Source organism: Equus asinus, chromosome 29, assembly GCF_041296235.1.
Source record: "Equus asinus isolate D_3611 breed Donkey chromosome 29, EquAss-T2T_v2, whole genome shotgun sequence".
NCBI classification, from domain to species: Eukaryota; Metazoa; Chordata; class Mammalia; order Perissodactyla; family Equidae; genus Equus; species Equus asinus.
In genome coordinates, this window is record NC_091818.1 from 19,716,774 (window position 1) to 19,735,978 (window position 19,205).

The 19,205-nt window shown below is 47.4% G+C and overlaps 1 protein-coding gene across 11 annotated transcripts in view; it reads right to left on the reverse strand.

The window, feature by feature from the left end:
* SVIL (supervillin) overlaps positions 1-15,585 on the reverse strand; it is a 223,898-nt gene extending 208,313 nt beyond the window's left edge. For 6 of the 11 annotated variants that reach the window (XM_070501110.1, XM_070501106.1, XM_070501096.1 and 3 more), the window contains exon 1: positions 14,979-15,416. The gene's annotated coding sequence lies outside the window, so the exon portion shown is untranslated. Of the gene's footprint in view, positions 1-10,391; positions 12,829-13,957; positions 14,139-14,978; positions 15,417-15,525 lie in introns of those variants that run through there. The other 5 variants (XM_070501103.1, XM_070501100.1, XM_070501092.1 and 2 more) reach the window with 3 other exon arrangements.
* Between the last annotated feature and the right edge of the window lie 3,620 nt (positions 15,586-19,205).

Below are 19,205 nucleotides of genomic sequence, written 5' to 3' on the forward strand. Positions count from 1 at the left end.
AAAGGAGAGAAAATGGAATCATAAAAAATACTCAAATAATACAAAAGAAAGCAGAAAAACAGGAAAAGACAATAAAGCACAGGACAAATAGGAAACAAGAAGCCAAATGACAGACTTCAAACTAACCAGATCAATAATTACATTAAATGTAAATGGTCTAAATACCCCCAATTAAAAGACAGAGATTGTCATGTTGGAAAAATAAAGGCAAAATCCAACTATATACTGCCTATAAGAACTGCACTTTAATATAAAGATACAAATAGGTTAAAAGTAACAGGATGGAAAAGATATACCATACTAGCACCAATCCAAAGAAAGCTAAAGTGCCTTTATTAATATCACACAAAGGAGATTTTAGAGCAAAGAATATCACCTGGTATAAAGAAGGTCATTTCATAATGATAAAGTGTCCAATTCATTAACAGGGTATTGCAATCCTAATGCAATCCTAAATGTCGATTCACCTTAACAACCATGTTTCCAAATATATAAAGCAAAAGCTGATAGAACTGCAAGGAGAAAGACAAATTCACAATAAAAGTGACAAGATTTCAATACTGCTCTCCCAATATACACTCATGCAATGCAGAACAACATTCCGATCAACAATGCACTGCATATATGATGGTGGTCCCATAAGACAACTACTACACAGCCAAGGTGTGTAGTTGGGTATATCATCCAGGTTTGTGTAAGTCCTGTAGGGGAGGAAGAAAATTTCCTCTACTCATCTAGGTTCTTCTGGCTGGTCTAAGAATTAAACTGACATGAGACAGATTAACAGCAGAAAAACAAACAAAAGTTTAATAATGTGTATATAGATGGGAGAAACTCGGGAAAACCGAGTAACTCACCAAAATGGACAAAGCCCTCACCTTAAATACTGTCCTCAGCCAAAGACAAAAGAAGATGTGAATGGGGAGAATCAGGGACTTCAAAGGGAAGGCAGGCAATTCCCAGGCAGCTGAAAAGGGGCAAGTGTTTTGAAAACAAGTGTTTGGCCACAGAAACAGAAGAACACAAAGGGGAGCCCAACAAACAGGCTTCTGTAGGTTCCGCCCTATCTACCACCCAGTTCATGTGATGCTTAGATGATAGCTTGCTTCCTGAGACAGGTTTTTTTAATCTGAATTCTTTTAAGCAGTTAAGGGAAGGTAACAAGAAAAACATTCTGAATCTTTTGTTTCTTAAAAATAATCAGTCTAAAATAACCCTCATGTTAAAGAGATACATTTTTGGGTGGCAAATTTTGTCCCCATTCAGTACACCCTATGACGTTCACACAACAACAAAATTGCCTAACAATGCATTTCTCAGATCATATCCCAGTTGTGAAGTGACACACGACTGTATCAAATACAAGTAGAACAAATAGACAGAAAATCAGTAAATATATACAAACTCGAACAAGATCCCAAGGTGATCTGTATGCACACTACAGTGTGAAAAACACTACTCTGCACTACTCATAATGGGTAGATAGCCCATATTCGGTCAACTTCTGGCAAATGTTTCTTTCGGCTTCTCACTGGTATCATCAAAACTGGTGCTCTTTTGTCTGGCTTAAAGGTTAACCAGAAATTAGAGGAGAAGGTATTTTCAAGAAAGCTAATCTTAAAAAATAAATCACGGAATTTAGAGATAGTAAAGTTGAAAGACTCTGCACTTATTCATCTTATAGACCTGAAAATAACACCAGCTCCATCACTTAGATTTAAACTCCTTGAGATTTAATGTAGTTATCTACAGGGACTGGCCCTGTGGCTGAGTGTTTAAGCTTGCATGCTCTGCTTCGGAAGCCCTGGGTTCACTGGTTTGGATCCTGAGTGTGGACCTACACACGGCTCATCAAGCCATGCTGTGGTGGCATCCCACATAGAAGAACTAGGACTTACAACTGTGTACTGGGGCTTTGAGGAGGAAAAAGAAAAGAGGAAGATTGGCAACAGATGTTAGCCCAGGGCCAATCTTCTTCACACACACACACACAAAAAGGTACTCATCTATGGGGCTATGCTAAGAGCTTGGGTGAGGTAATATGTAGACAAGACCTAGCACACATCCTAACACAGAATGCATGCTCAATAAACATTGGTTCCTTTCCCACCAGCACTGACTAATCAGTGTGATCACTCTTGGTGCAGAGCATAGCTTCCCAGCCCTCCTGCTTGAATAATCCCAGTAAGGATGAGGAAAGTCAATAGCGTCAGCTACAAAGCACGCCAGTATCTCCACTTTGATCAATGAAAATCCTGAGACACCATTCAACTCAGCCAATACCTTCCCTTCTCATTCTCAATGAAGGGCTTCACTTTATTTATGGTGGTAATTTATATCCTCACAGCTGTTGCCCTACATCTCATAATGGATTAAGAGAGAAAGGAAGAGGTTAGACAGCTTCATAACAAAGTTCTAAATTGTGGCAAATATATCAGAAGTAACCATAACTATTTTAAGTTTTTTAAAAATCCCATTGGAAAATCTTTATCACTTGTTATTGACTCAACCAAATCAAGAGTGGAAAAAACAGGGCTATGAATCAGAAGATATGGGTTCCAGGCCAGACCCTGGTACTGCTTCCCTTACGATCTTGCATGGAAAATTCTTCTTTGGAGCCCTGTAAGCCTTAACTTCCTCACCTATAGAAGAAAGATGAGGCAAGCCCTGCCCACCTTAGGAAGTGCAGAAAGAAGGAAAATGAGATGCATGTGAAACCCTAAAGCACATGTAATTGCAAGGTAGTATTATTTTGAATGATTATGGTCATTGTTTCCTCCTATTAACATAGAAAATCAAGAGGTAATTGGAAGGGGAAAAGCTCAATATCAAGCTACTAGTTTTCTCCTTTTTAGATTTATGCACCCAATATTGTGTCAGCAACCATGAGTTTTTAAAACTCAAAAATGTCCCAAATTACTACTGAAAAGATTTCTCTGAAAGTAATACGGAAGTGTAGTAACAAGAAAAACTTGGAGTAATTTATCCAAGACTATATCATAAGGCCCTAGAAGCTAAGAAATTTTTGGCTACTGGCCCAAATTTTCCCTAAAAACCCTGCTAGAAAGTTAAGAAAACAGTGGCAACATTACACCTCAATAAAGCTGTTAAAAAAGGAAAAAGAAAAGAAGGAAAGAAAGAAGGAAGGAAGAGGCCTTTGGAGGATGCACACATTAACAAAACAACAAAAGCAACAAGGAAAAACCCTCGTGTTTCCACTATTGGAAACACAGTTGGACATAGATCTGGGACAATCAATGTCATTAGCAAAAAGCAGGCAATACTTGAATACTATCCTCCAAACCCAATGCAGACTTAAGGGCATGAAAAATTCCCCCCAATTTGATAGTTTTGTTCCTACAATTTTATTACATTAGCATCAAGCTGTACTTCTGGAATCCCCTATCATATGCGTGACCTTCACTGGGACATTGGCTTAGTGCACTGCAAAGGGAATGTGACCTTAGAGTTGGCAGATCTAGATGTAAATCTCAATCCTGTCACCTGCTAGAGAAATGATTTTGCCCAGTCATTTTACCTCCATGAGCCTCAAAACCACTCATCTGTGAAATGGGAATAACACTACTTAGCTCAAGTGGTGGTTGTGATTAAATGACATTACACATGCCAAAGTGCCTGGCAGAGTGCTCTGTGCATACCAGTGCTCATAAATATTAATAAACTTGAATAGGCATATCTTAAATTTAAATGATGATTATTCATGATGAGTCATTTTCATAGTACTGTCACTCAAACTTCCAGCATTCACGGTTAAGAAGGCACTACTCTTAGCAAGAACTGTTTGTCCTATCAGACAATGAACGATACTTTAGGGAATAATAATGATAATAATAATAAAAGGAAAAACGTCTTAAGAGAGAAAAATTCTAGCAAACTATGCAATCTTTTCCTCTCTTAAATTGTCTCCACTCTCTTTTCTATACTGAAACTAGACAAGGTTACCTCGGCCGGCATCCTCCTGTTTCCTACACTTGGTCATGATAACTAATTCAGCAACGGTAACACAATGGAGACAACTCTCCCACCACAGCTCATTAACTCTCCCCAGTGGTCCCTAGAACCAAAAACAATGGGAAAACCATTTGGAAAATAAGATAAGATGAAACAGAAAAGGCATTCTTGGGTAACGACCAGCAATCCTTGTGAATTTGGCAACCAAAGAGGATAAAAAGCTTGGAGGAGAAAAAGGTTTGGGTGATGATTATGCAAACATAGCACTTAACTTTTTAAAGCCAACTTCTAGCTGAAATGAGAAGTGATGGTGAAGAAAATGTGTTCTGGAAACCACAGTTAGGGGGTAAATGAAATGTAAGTGGGTTTATAAATGTTAGTCATTCTACAATCAGATAAAAGATGCTACTATCGGAAGCTAGAACCAGTATCTGTGCTCAAAATGAAAGTGTGAAGTTTTCCACAACAAATTTGCAGTTTCCTCTAGGTTGTTTTTTTATTAAAGAAGCCTGGACACTGGAGACGGAATTAATTTGTTCATGGAAAAAAATAAAGCACTTTCCCTGCCTGCTCTAACTGTTATGTTTCTTCCAACACTGTGAGAACTAAGTATAGAAAAAACCGCTCTGCAACCAAAGCTTATCGTTTTTTTAAAAGTGATTAAGTTTTTTTTTAAACACACAGATGTTGGGTTTACATAAATAATAAACCAAAACATTTCTCTACCATATAATTTTATTGTCAAGTATATAATATGCTTTTTTTCTGGAAACTCAGTGTCAGAAGTATGTGAGGATGATTGTTTTTCAACAGATAATTGGATAATTCTGGGGTCAGAATGAAAAATATACATATAAATTGTATTTAAAAGTCATATCAAATTCGTTTTTAGGAATGGGATGGAAATAGTCTAACTTTGCTTGAAGGAAGTTCTCTCTATGCTTGAGCTCATGGTCTATCAATTTTTCCAGGAATGCAGGTTCTGAGCCTTACTCTTCGAGCTTTTGGACTTAAAATCCAACGGACTAAAAATCACAGTCTTTATAAAAAAAAAAGCATGCTTACTTCCAAATTTTTGAGCATGGAATTTCCTCCTTCTGGCACACAGTTCAGGGACAGAGGTCTCTATTCCTACTTGCACTGCTCTCAAGAGCCACATCTGAAAGAGGACACAGAGCCCCAGCCCTCAGGCAGACTGTGCTTGTCCAGCTTCTTCTCGAGCCCCCCAGAGACCCTCCTGAAGAGGGCGGCGCCCTGGCCTCACAGCAGCCCTCTGGCTTCCCTTTGGAGCCTCTCCTTTCCTTCAAGACTGGGTTTCCTCCAACCTGCCTGGCAGGCATTCTTACAATCAGAACTGGGTTTTATCAGAAACACAGACTTGTATTCCTTAAAAGGCAGAAAACGGAAGATGAGGGCAGGGGAAACCACCCCACGCTGGATGTGAAGAGGAGACTTCTGAGAGCCCGGACGTGCGCCCCACGGGCTTCCGCCTGATGAGGAGGTTACTGCCTGAAATAGAACCACTTCCCGCACCCAAACACAGCTGAGACCAGCAAGGCAGGAATCAGAGGCTTTTGGCTACGAGGCCCAGCACCAAGCAAAAAGGCCGAGAGCTGTGGGGTACGAGCCCTCCTGGGTGACAATAAGCCTGGCAGCCAGTGTCTGCAAAGCTTGGCAGAGGGCAAAGAAAGCCTCTTTAGAAATACAGTTGGCAAAACACTGACTACAACGAATACTCTGAGACAACGCATCATTACAGATTAGAGCAACTGTCTAGTCTGGATCCCAATGGTATATCCTTTATATGACAGTGGGGGGAGTCAAGATCCCCACTGTACACCCTTTACACAAAATGGCTCTCCCGGCTGCCTCCTTCCTTCTTTACAAACAGTGGCAGAGATGGACAGAGAAGGAAGAGCAAACCCAGGAGGATACGGCCGCTTCCTCTCACTTCCTGCATAAGGTTTATGACCTTGAATCTGACTTCAAATCCAGACTCCACTACTTATTGTCTTACCTCACTTGAGGTACTTCACCTATCAAGGCTTCCACCTATAAGATCAGGCTGATTAAAAGACATGCAGCATGCCAAGCCCTCAGCACAGGGCCCAGCGTATGGTGTACAGTCAATCCATGATGCTGCCGTCACCAGCAGCACGCCCTCACCGTCGCATCCTCTGTGTCTCCATCGCACCTGAAAAGTGCTTCCATCACAGCACCCATGGCACTTTCCTACGCTTCTGTGCTTACAAACACATCTCCAGATTGTAAGCTCCGTGAGGGCAGGATTCACCCTCTGTTCTCAATACCAAGCATGCACACATACACTTAAATACACAAACACACACACACACACATATACAGCCCCCATGGGCTTAACAAATATATGCTGAACAAATGAGTGAATGAATGAACAGTCTGATTACTTTCATTTCTTATTTCTATATAATTCTAGTTTTAGAAACGTTTTTCTAGATGTTGATACAGATGGATAACTTGACTAGGTTAACGGAACCTGCTGACCACATCAAGATTCTGCTGCCACATCAGTTAAAGATGTTGAAGAACAAGGATTCCCTGGTCTGGGTGAGTTACCGTCTATGCTAACATAAGCTCCCATCCCAGTGTTGTGAACAGACTCTCCTATCTCCTGGGGCAAGAACACTGGGCGCCCTCTTCATTGGGACGTTCCAGAACCAAACTCCATTTTGGCACAGGTAAGCATCCTTTCACTTTTTTCAGAACTTAAGAAAGGACAGCAAGGAGAAATGTAAGTTAAGTAGCCAGCACAAAAAAAACCTAAATTTCAGAAAAAGAGCCATTTCCGTGCAGTGAGTGAGTAAAGGCGGAAGGGCTCTAGAGCTCACAGCGAACACTGCCGGGCAGGAACCTCACCAACCCAGACGGTGACCCTGCAGCTTTGGCTCCAGGCAGGACAAGAACAGCCTACCCACTGCTTCCCAGCAGCCCACCCGCCCCGTCCCGGACCCGCGGACACCCCTCCATGTTCACAGCCTTGGAGAGGAAAATAAAGATTCTTAAACCAAGGATCTCCTCAGACCTTCTCTCCAGTATATTTTCATGGCCACAGGATCACCGCTTGGAAATACCACTGATGAGCCTCTGGAACCAAAGGGCCCGTCACAGTCTTAACACGACCCATCGCTCACGACTTACACACAGGCCAGACTGGCCACAGCGCATAAACTGCCTTCCAAGATCTTTCAGAAATTTGGAAAAAAAAAAAAAAAGCAAACATGAACTCTGCTCTGTGTATGTACAGTTTCCATTTGCAAGGAAAGCTCATCCAGAAACAAGCCATGTTTCAGCTGCTTCCAAGGCCCCGTATGTGGAAGGAAAGCCAAAATAAATTCCAAACCATTTCCCCCGAAGTTCAGGCCTTTGAAATGCCCTGACCTGACCAGTTTCAAAACTGGCATTTGCAAGTTTAAATTCCAAAGAACCATTTTTTTAAAGCAAGGTTTCCTCTAAATAAAAACTGTGACAGAGTCTTTAATGTAATTATTACACCCGACACAGGTGACAGCCAAACAGGACTGGCTCAGGACAGAGGCAGAAGGGCCTATAAATTGTTGAGAAGAACAAATAAGGGAGAAAGAATTTACTTCTCAAGAAGCACTGTCAGAAACAGGAAGGAAATATTATATATTTGAAAGTTTCTAGGAGTAAACCTTAAAAGTTCTCATCACAAGAAAAAAAATTTGTAGCTATGTATGGTGATGGATATTAATTAGACTTAGTGTGACCATTTCATGATATATACAAATATCGAATCATTATGTTGTACACTTGAAACTAATATAATGTTATATGTCAAATATCTCAATAAAAAATTGTTTTAAGGGGGGAGGGAGGAAGCAAAGAAAGAGAGAAAGAGTGAGCAGGGCAGCGCCGGACAGAAACAAAGACACAGACTGGAAATCCTGGGAAACTGTAGACACAAGGAGCTGTGTGCACAGGGGAGAAGCCAACACGGGGCAGCCTGATCTGGAGGATCAGCCAGAGGAACAGCTGACAGAAGTCACCAGAAAGGAGAGCAAGGGGGAAAACTTACCCCGTGTCAAAGAGCAGGCTGGAAAGTGGGGAGAGCAATTAAACACCAATGACAGATGGAGATAAGGGCATCCAAGGGAAACTGTCCTTAAGACACTTGAAACCGAGGACTGCGGAAGGTGACCAGGCAGCAGCAACAGAGCAGGAGCAGCGTGTCAAAGAGAAAACAAAGGGTCCTAGGATGAGGAGAAAGCTGCCAAAGTTTGGGGACTGGAGAGGGTCCGTTAGGATGTGTATGGAGAGGGGGACTGTGGCTGCACAAGGAATGCTAGAGAAGTCTTGAGCAAAGGGGGGGCCCTCTGTGGCTGCACCCCGAAAGCTCATCACCTTCTTCTTTCTAAAGGGAAACAGCTGTTGTTTCTAACCACTAAGGAGCGTGATACTGAAGGACAGCAAGGTCACCATTACCAAGGGGAGCTGGCTCGTTTTCCAACAGGCCCCGGTGGAAAAGATGAGACAGGGTAACTTTGACCATCCATCTATATCTGACATCCATCAAGAATTATGTAGCACTCCACACAGGAGTAAACACTTTGATGCAGTAAATGTGAAGTCATCTTCTGACACGAGCTGGGTTGGCGGAAGAAGGATAATGGGTCCAATAGCTATGTTGGGCCTGTGTGCATGTGTGTGTGTGTGTGTGTGTGTGTGTGTGTGATAGGAAGGAGGGATGCATATGTTAGAAAGCCAGCAATTGCACTTGAGAGCCAAGACTTAAAAACCTAACATGACCAGTGAACAATTATAACGTGCAGAGAAGTGTAATAAGGAAGAGAGAGTTATTCCAGGGAAAGAACCCAGGAAAATCCCAGCAGACTGCTGTGGTCAGGACATGCACGGGAAGCTCAGGAAGGAGGTGACTCAGGCTCTAGCTTTGTATAAGGTGATCCTTCTGAGACTCAGCCAATGAGAACACCGAGTTTTGAGTCAGGAGATGTTCGTTCTAATCCTAGCCCAGGCAAGCTTCTCAACTGCCCAGCCTCAGTTTCCCCTTCTGCAAAACAGCTCCCCAGCCATCAGCCCTGAGAACCAGACAGAGTGCTTGAAAATCTCAAATGAAAATGAAAATGTAAAACCAACTGAAAGCTGAAACACTGTAAAAATCTAATATTACTGTGCAAAAGAGATGAAATAAAAGATACAGGAATGTGGCAGCAGAGCCCAGAAGGGGATTAAAGAGCTCAGAGTTGCGGGTCTAACTCAGCAAGCATGAGTCGCTATGAGATCTGAAGCAACAGCCGTTTCCAGGACAAGAGCTCCTAAGAGTTAGACGAGATTCAGTCAGAGGGTGTTATACATGTCCAAGTGATTATGGTTTATTTTATAATCTCTTACAGCATAAAGGGATTGAAGCTGACCGAATCCCAATAAAGGATGGTGATTGATGCTGTAGCTGCCAGAGGGCACTGATTCACCCCACTCAGTGACGAGGAGGCAACAAGCTTGAGAGGGCTGGGCAGGAGTCGGGGTCAGGGAGGTGTATGTGGACACAGGTGTCTCTATACGAACGCAAGGTCTGCTTTTTGAAGTACATGTTCTCAAAATTTGATAAACCACATAATGTCTCTTCGATCCTCCAGAACCCAGGCTCTCCTTGATTTTAACTGGCACGTCAACTTGCTCTTCTGGCTTTATTTGAGCTGACATGATTACCACACTGACACGATGACACCAAAAGGTGCCTGAAGAAGTATCTTCACAATAAGGTGCTGTCTCTACAAGAGCCCGCGTCTGGTATTGTTTGGCGTCTGCTGTTTCTGAACTGTGAATCCATCCAGGGCTGGGCCCAAGCCCTCACCCATCTCTGCAGGTTCTCCAGGCCCGCCACACAGTAAACACCCAACTTAAGATTTGCCAAATTAAACCAAAGAGCCAAATCACCTTGGATAAGTAACAACTGCTTAGAAATTCAAGTTTTCTCCTGGATAAGATAAGGGGTGTGGGCAGAGTATCTTTCAGTTCTCACAAATGCAAAATAACTTAATCTTCTGACAACAAAAAAAGCACTGTCTGGACACACTTTTACATATTTCATGCAATAAAGAAAAATGTACACAATTAAACCTGATTCATATGGCAATTTTAAAAACACGCAATTTTCATATTAGACCCATTCCTTTGTTACTCAATGAAATACAAAAGCAGCCTAGGTTTTAAGTATGGAAAAACTATACATGCTTTTTGTTATCCTTAAAAAAAATGTATTTGGAAAAAAATGTTAATTCTGACATTTCCTTTTAAACCTTCTCCCCTGAGAGACTGTATCTGGAATAACATTGACATAACAGAAACAAATAAGGCTATTTACAATGGCTACAGTTGAACAAAGGCGTCTGGATTTTTACCTTCCTTGGTTACTGCACAGAAGCAACAAATGTAAGTACAGTTGCCCCAGCAGCTGGCAAGTTCTCTCCCATATGCGAAGAAGTTGTGGAACAGCTGGGGAATGCAAGATGCTTTTGAACAAGCTGCTATGTGATCCAAAATAAGGCTGCCTGTTCATCTTCCGTACAATGGAAGCGACAGCCCAGCGCAGGTCTGGCGCATGCCCTGCAGCTGCTTCTTTCTTCACAGCCGGAGTGCAACAAGTGGCTACAAATGGAGCGAGATGCACAAAAGCGGGAAGCTTGCTCCTAACCCTTTGCGTGCTGTCACTTGTTACACACACAGTTCATTTTCCTGTGTGGGGGAAAGCTGCATTTTGTATCCAAATGTGGAACCTCTATAAAGCTTTTAATGGCGATCCCTGCTTGTACTCCAGTCCTATGCACATCTCGGTGACAACTGTCATGATTGGGTGGTGTTTAATGACATTAGAAGGTTTCTAGTGCTTTATAGCCCATGCTACGCAAAAGTAAAATCAAGAACTATAAAATAGCAATGTTAAAAAGGTCTTTCAAAAACAACTTGACATTTTCTAAGAAACCATTTCCCCACTTCTATTTGCTAAATTAAAAAGCTTCCAAGTTTTTTAACATAAGAAACAGCTATACTGGTTGTTTGCTAGTTATTCAGCTTAACATAACCATACTTCTTGGTGTCACCTTCCAAAAGTTACTTTAGCAATTTCCAGATGATACATAGTTTACCATATTTGAGCAAGTATTTTTAAAATATTATCTCAAACTCTTCTCCCTCCTCCATTGATTTGGTGGTCACCTTTAAAGAGACTCCAGAAAATTTTCTATTTTCCAACAAAAGGCTCCCTCTTGCGAAGATTGGGCCAGCACAACTTTCAGAGAAGCAGATATTTCTCCTTTAGTGTTCTAAACGGCTAGTAAATGAGCAAAGAGAAGACCTGCTTCCTTTTCTCCAGTTTGGTTTCGAGTTTGTCTTTTTTTTAAGACCTGTCATCTTGGCCTTTAGGATATTGGCTTCACATTTAAAGAAAAGAGAAGTGGCTGGAGGGCTGGCCACAAAATTACACAGTGGTAAAACTAGGAGGAAAGGTCGACAGTCCTGGGGCCCCCTGTAAATTCCTTGGGCAACTAGACAAAGTTTTCCATCACTACCAACCCCACCCCCAATTGCTGACAAAAAACAGGGATCACTAACCGCACCACAGCCACACTGCAGCATTAACAAGGAAGAACAGTGGTTCAAGGCAATGATCGATTCCACCTCTTTGGATGAGGGAAGGGAAGAAGGATTTTGTTCTTAAACATCATTGTTATTAGTCAACGTCTGTTGAGCAGCTATGATGTGCTAGACTCTGTGGTACTGAGTGCCTTATAGGGATGATCACATCTAACCCTCCTAGCCCGAAACCAGGAGGTGCTATCATCACCCCTGCCTCAGAAGACGAAAATGAGGTTCAGAGAGGCTGAGCAACCTGCCCACTATTACAGAGCTCTAAATGGCGCAGGCAGCATGTGAGGCCTGCCACTCTGACCTCAGAGGCTGGCCCTTCACCATCATGCCTCGCTGGCTCCACAACTGGCACTACACTAGGACATTCTGAGTCACAGGCTGTCATTCCAGAGTTTCAAACAACATCTTTCTTTAAGGCAGTACACTTTAAGTACATTCAAGACAATACCAAAGTCCCATATCACAAACTCGAGCTCAAAGATGCATAAAGGTGTGTAGATAACACCATGTTCTTAGATGCCTAAAAGGAATTTCTAGAGGTTTAACTCATCAGGCAGTTAATTAAGGTTGGCCATATTTCCAAGGCAGACTTCACTTAATTTTAAACATATATTCAGCACAGTGGCAAAGTAACAGTTTAAACAGGGCGGGAAGTGCAGCTCCTTGCTGCAGAGAAGGCAAACAGGGCCCCAGGCTACGCAGAGTTGCTGAGCCCAGGCCCACCTGCCTGGTGAGACACCAGAGAAAGCAAGGGAGGGACGGGTACTTCTGACTGTCTTTGGAGTTGTCAGATAACTCTGTCTTACTTGTCTTCAAATACCTTAAGCTTTAAACTAAAAGCTGGTTTAGTTGAGGTGCTGGCTGGAACAAAAGCCAGCAATATGTGGCAGGTCTATCTAACCCCAGTGCCTAACATAAGCAAAGGAACCTGGGTTCCAGCATCTGCGCTGACTCCTCAGTCAGCAGTCCAGAAATGACTCTTCAGGAACAGCCTGTGCCAGAGAAACAGGGATGAGCAAGCAGTCCTCTTGGGAGCAGGACAGGCTCCTGGTCCTGTAAACCTCTTTAAGCCTCACTTTCCTCATCTGTAAAATAGAAATAACTTCTTTGGAGGAGGCCGTGAGGTTTCAGAGAGAAGGATGAAGATCTTCCAAAGGGCTGTGTCAGGTTCTCTCAGACATGAGGCGCTTCATCAGAGCCAGCTCCCGCCCTTTCCCTTCTCCAGGCGAAGGGAGTGGCGGCAGATCAGACAAGATAAGAAAACCTGTGACTTCTACCCATCGCTGCCTGGGGGATAAGGTTTCATAGCCAAGCAAGGGCCCTGGGTTTCTCTTCAGCAGCACCTCCCCCTCCTCGGACGTCCTGGGCGCGGTGGGTGCCGCCCCCGCCCTCTCAATGACACTAAGCATGCCTGTGCCGGGGGCTGCGTAAGGTGCCACAACCTCGCGGAAAACAAGGAGCTCTCTTCATGTCCCCTGCTGTCCCCTCTCCTTCGGTGGAACTTCCAGCCGCAATAACTGTCAGACTTCACGAGCGCGGTAATGCCTACGCCAGAGGCGCTTAACCCGGCTCCTGACCCAGATTGCGGCCTGGACCCGAGCCTCACGGCCGCTCACTCACAATAATGCAATTACCGCCTTCTGGAGCTCCACTCCAGAGCCCGGGGCGCTGGCTGTCACCGGGGGACCCAACCACTCCCTTCCGGGAGCCCGCACGCGGCCAGAGCCTGCAGGGAGGGGCGTGGGCCGGCCGGGCGCGCGGCGCGGGGAGTTCAAACCCGCGCGGGCCCCGCGGAGGCGAGACCCCGGGCCCGGAGCAGGGCGCGCGAGCTCGCGCCCCTGGCCCGCGCGGTCCGGAAAGGAAACCGACGACGTCGCAGTGCCGACCACACGCGCGCAGTTCCACGGGCCGCCCCTTCCCCGCCCCTCCTCCCAGCGTAACGGGCCGCCGTGCTAACTTCCCGAAACTCCGCAGAGGGAAATCCTGACCGGCCCGCACCTCCCGGCTGCGCGCGCCAGGGCGCGCCGGGGACGGAAGTGGGTGGGAGCAGTGGCCGCGCCGCGCCTTTGTTATTGCTCGGGGACCCGCGGGCCGCCGGGAGCGCCCCAGCGCCGCGGCCCCAGCATCGGCCGCCCCCTCCCTGCCGGCGCTCCCAGGTTCCCGTCGCCGTCCCCGGCAAAAGCGCCCAGAGCCAGGGTAAAAGGGACCCACCTGCGGCCCCGGAGAAGGGGGCGCAGTGGCGCGTCCAAGTGTCTGCCGGCCTTAGCCCTACGCCGCCGCCCCCTACCCCTTGGCCACCGCGCGGAGGGACGTTCCTCACCTTCCTGAGCTTTCCCCAGAGCAGAATCGCCGCTTCCCGCCGGACAGCAACTCGGCAGCCCCGACCTCTCGACTGCACCACGGCCACTCCCCGCCTCCTTTCGCGGAGCGCGGGCCGGGTCCCCCCTCTCGGGATGATTCACTACGCTCCTTACCTGGAGGCTCGCACAAGTCCCCTCCCCTCCGCCGGCCCGCGCAGCGATCGGGAGCTAGCGCCCTCTGCCGGGCCACCAGGCAGGAGCACCCTCGGGACAGAGCGAGGAGCAGGGCAGAGGGGGTCGAGAACATGGAGCCCAGCCCAGCGCAGGGACCCCGCGCCGCCCACCGCGGGTCACCTCCTTCCCCAGCAGGGGCCAGCGCGCCGGGACCATCCTGGGTCTTCATACACGGGCCAGGGCCAGACCCAGGCGGGGAGGACCAGCCCCGTCCCCGCGCCCCGGGGCACCCACTCGCGCCCTGAATCTCCCCGCCCGTGGGCCAGCCGGTCCAGCCCTGCGCCCAGGAGGTGTCCCGAGGAGACCACGATGAATCGCATATGCACGTCCTGTATTAAAACACTGGAAAGGCAGTTTTACTGTGTGAAAACGAAGTTTGTGTCCTGTATCTCAGTAGCCCTCTTCTGCCCAAATTAAAGGGACGGAAGGGAGGGCGGTGGCCTGTCACACCCCCCCGAGTCCTAGGAAGAGGCTTGGGGCGAGCTCCACGTGCCGTCGTAGCCCCGGGGCTGCCGGGGCTCTCAGGTCCCCGTGGAGCCCAAGGTGCGGCTTGGGGCTGGAGGCTGGGACCGGCGTGTCACTCCCCCAGCCAGGAGGAGTGGCTGTCCGAATGACTCTCTTTCGCCCGAGTAAACACACTTTCAGCGAGTTAGCCTACTCGACGGGGGCGTCGATCCCAGGTCCTGAGTGAAACTCTGGATGGGACCAGATGTGGGGGGAGGGGGGCGAGGAAAACTACGCGCGAGGGCCGGCGTCCTGCAGGGGAGAGCGTCCACACTCGCGCCCCAACTTCCCGACCCCACTCACCTACTCGGCGCGCTTCGCCGGAGCCCGGCCGCCCTCGCCCACCTGCCGGGCCGGCCGCCGCACAAAGTTCCCCACAGCGACGAAGGTGGCGGCCGCTACGCAGCGGCGCCGGACCGGGGGCGCACCCTCGCGCGGGACCCCGGTGGCGGTGGCACAGACCCCGCACCAGCTGGCTCTCGGCGCAGGGCCCGGGAGGGTCTGTCCGGCCGCCGGTCGCCGCAGCTGCCGGACCAGAGCGAGTTGCGAGGCTGATCGGGGCTGACCGGGCTCCTCCTTCCCGGAGTGCGGGCGCGCGAGTCCCGGCGCGGCGGGCGGGCGCCGGGTATTAATTGTAGGGCCCCCGGGTGTCCGCCGCCGGGCGATCTGAGTGGCTCGGAAGGCGCGCCAGGCCGGCGGGGCCGGCGCGACCCACCCCCTCGGCGCGCACCCGGCCCGCCCGGCTCGGGGACGCGCCCACGCGTACGCGCCGGCGGCTCCGGGCTCCAGGGCCGCGGCTGCCGGTGGTGGCAGCCGCGCCGCTGCCCGGAGGCCTGAGGGGCCCGCTTACCTTAGAGAGCAGAGCGGGCTCTCTGAGTTTCCAGCCGTTCCAGCGACAGACCCCACCAACGTGTGCGAACGTTGTGATCGGGAGCGCTCTGGGCCCGTCGTCAAGGAGACGGCCCTGGCTGGCCGCCCATAACTGTGAAAAAGTCACGTCACCCCCCGCACTGCCCGCCGTGACAGGGGACCATACCCTCTCTCAGTGGTTCTCACACTCCACACTTTAGCCAACCAGAATCCCCGAGATTTGTTAGAACGCTCATTGCTGCTGCCATGCGCTCCGCTTCTGACTCTGGACGTCTCGGGGGGCCGAGAATTTGCGTTTCTAACAAGTTCCCAGGTGATGCTGAGGCAGTCGTGAAAGTTAAGCAAGTTAAGGTTTGTGAAGGACTTGGTAATCTGCAAAGCGGTGGATAAATTTAAACATGTCACATCCACTTGTGCTCCTTGTCTTTCAGCAGTGTTCGCGTTTACTTTGCTTCTACCCGCTGGTTCTTGTCTTCGGAATGGTGAACCCTTTCATTTTTCCTCTTGTTTATGCACCAAGCTTGTGTGTGCTAGCTCCCATCAGAAAAGCGGAAGGTGAGGGTATTTGTTTGCTAGGCCCGCCATGACAGAGAACCACAGACTAAAGGACAGAAATTTATTTTCTCACACTTCTGGAGGCTGGAAGCCCAAGATCAAGCTCTCAGCAGGGTTAACTTCTTCTGAGGCCTCTCTCCTTGGCTCCTAGGTGGCTGTCTCCGCCCTGTGTCTTCCCATGGTCTTCCCTCTGTATATGTCTGTCCCCTAATCTCTTTTTATAAAGACACCTGTCCTGCTGGATTAGAGCTCACCCATATGACCTCATTTTAATTTAATCACCACTTTAACGACCCTGTCTCCAAATACAGTCACATTTTGAGGTACTGGGAGTGAGCACTTCAACAGATGTATTTTGGGGGGACACAGTTCACCCCATAACAGTGAACTTCACTGCCCCTGAGACCTAGGACAGACACGGAGCTCTGCCTTCCCTAGTCCCTGCTCCACCCCTATGCCCCCAACTATAGGCGGGCCTGTAGACTCGCATACAAACAGTTAAGCGCTGTAATATGAGGTTGGAAGGACTTAAAATCTAGTAAAGAAACAGCCCTCTCAACTCAGCTTATGAGCCTCTGAAAGACACATAGGACAACACTCCAATGTGTGAAAAGAATATTGGGAATCTATCAGGAATTTGGGATCTCAACCCAACAAACACTTCAGAACTGGCCCTTTACCCTTTGTGAGTGGTAGGTGGAGAGTCAGCCTTGTCTCCATCCTGCCTTTGTCGGAGCTGTGCCCTCTGCCTGGCACCTGCGTCATCTCAGAAGGCCCCTGAAGGAAGCTCTGTGTTGAATAAACACGTTAAGGACTCAATCCTCCAGCTGTCTTTGAGAGCTCTGGCGGCACTCACAGCTAGAGAAGGCAGGAAGGAAGCGAGGACGAGGGCTGTGTGCACAGAGCCCACACTAACCAGAGCCATCCCAATGACTGATCTAAAGCAAATCAGTAATTGCCCTGAATTCAGGGGCTTTCCTAGGATCTCTTCCCCAGTCCTCTCCTGGTCTTAACTACGTGACTTCATTTTGTAGCTTCATCTAACACCAGGTCAGACCTCCCCAAGCTCCAGGTCCAAGTGGCTGTTGGATCATCACAGGCACTCCACTCGGTGTGTCCCTCACTGAACTCTTTTCTCAAACTTTGTCCTCCCCCCGCACCCCCATCTGGGTGGGTGGCACAAATGCCACTCCAGTCATGCCTGCCAGAAACCCGGGAGTCGTCAGGGACATGCCCTGCTTTAATCCACCAGCTACTGTGTCCTTAAGGCCTCTGAGAGCCTCTCCTCTTCTCCATTCCCTCATTGCCACAGCCAAGGCCCTCTGTGTTATTTCTCCTCCAGTCTTCGACACCAGCCTCCTAACTAGACCCACTGCTCCAGCCTGGCTTCTTGGCCAGCATCCCCACACAGCATCTTCAGGGATCTTTCAAAAAACAGAAACCTTCTTAAAACCTCTCAGCGGATTTCCTTTATGTTTCAGGAGAAAATCCAAGCTCCTTTGCTCGCCCCCCTCCGGAGGCTCATCTCTGATTATTCCTCCATCTGTGACCTTCCCTACAGCGCTAGGAACCCCCCACAACGCCCTGCAGATTCAAAAGGTTCCATGCTCTCTGAACACAAATATTCAGGACTTTCTTGGTCTAGAAAGAAGGTGTCTCTCCTCTTCTAGCCTCCTCCATGGAGTCACCAGCTCCAGGAAGCCCGCCCCCCGTTTCTGAATTAGGTGCCCCCTCACTGCTCCTGCAGCAGCCCATGCGGTTCTCAGTCACAGTACCTAGGACATGGGCCATAATTACTGGGTCATTTTTCTGTGTCCTCTGTTAAATCATGAGCTCCTGGAAGATAGGAACCTTATCCATTTTTGTATCTTTGAAGTCTAGATGGACGTGATGCTCAAAAAAAAGTTTGCTTAACAGAATGATTAACTCTCAGATGTTCAGAGGATCTGATCCAACAGCATCTGTTTGAAAATACCTTATTTGGAGCAATTTTCACTTTTCTGACAATATTTGTGAACACTTGTAAGTCACCTCCTGTTTGAGCTATAGGTTGATCCTTCAGAACCTCTAATTAACTTCTCTGCTTCCTAAATACCCAATGTTCCTTGGAGATTTTTCAAACTGCAGGTCGTGAAATCAATTTTGTGGGTGAAGATGAGCATTTTTGTTTTATGAAGTAGAATTAGAATTAAATATACTCAAGTGCATCATACATATTAAGAGTATTTATCGTTTTCATGAAACTTTTGTTTCAGTTAACTGTGTTTGTGAGTTGTGTGTGAATGTGTGTGGATACAGCGTTACTGTGTCATCGAATTTATTCCTTCCTGTGGGTCGTGGTCAAGAAGTTGGACAGATACTGTCTTAGGCAGTGCTGGATCTGTGCTCCTCAGAGGACGTATTTACCGAGACATGGAAGAGGGGTGGTGTTAAGCCGAGAACATTTTCTGGAAAGATACTCTGAGCCAGTTTTTCAATCAAGGAATTGGCAGATGAAACAAGAAATTGGCAGAGATTGAAACTCTCTACTGCACACAGTAGGTGCCTCATAAATGTTTTTATTGACTGGTGTCTGTGTGGAGATGGATGGGAATGTGCAAGATATGTATGGGAAGGGTGGAGTCTGTCCAGGAGTAAGAAGACTTGAGATCAGTGACACAGGAAGGGGAGGGAGGTCTGGTTTGTCGCCAGACGGTACTGGTGTTCCCTGAGCTTTCCAAACATGAGCAAGAGGTGCGGCGTCAGGGGAATTCCGAACTCGGTTTCCATCACGAATGTTCCAAGATCGAAAGTATGCTATTAAGATAACCTTTGCTGAAATAAAAATACGACTTTCTCTGAGTTGGAGATGTGAGAAGCCCAGAGCGATGGGCAGTGCTCAAAGCAATATGTTCAGCTGAAAAGCCAAATTTTCTAACCTCTGACAGTCCACTAATCTGGAAGCCTATGAAAGAAGGGCAGAAATGAGATAGGATTATGTAACAAAGGAGAATAACAAGTGGCCCTTATAAAACTATAACCTTGCGAGTCATGCCGAGCGTTTCCATCCACATTAAACGCCTTTAACCAAGGAACCTAGATCCAGCCCACAAATATTTAGAAGGC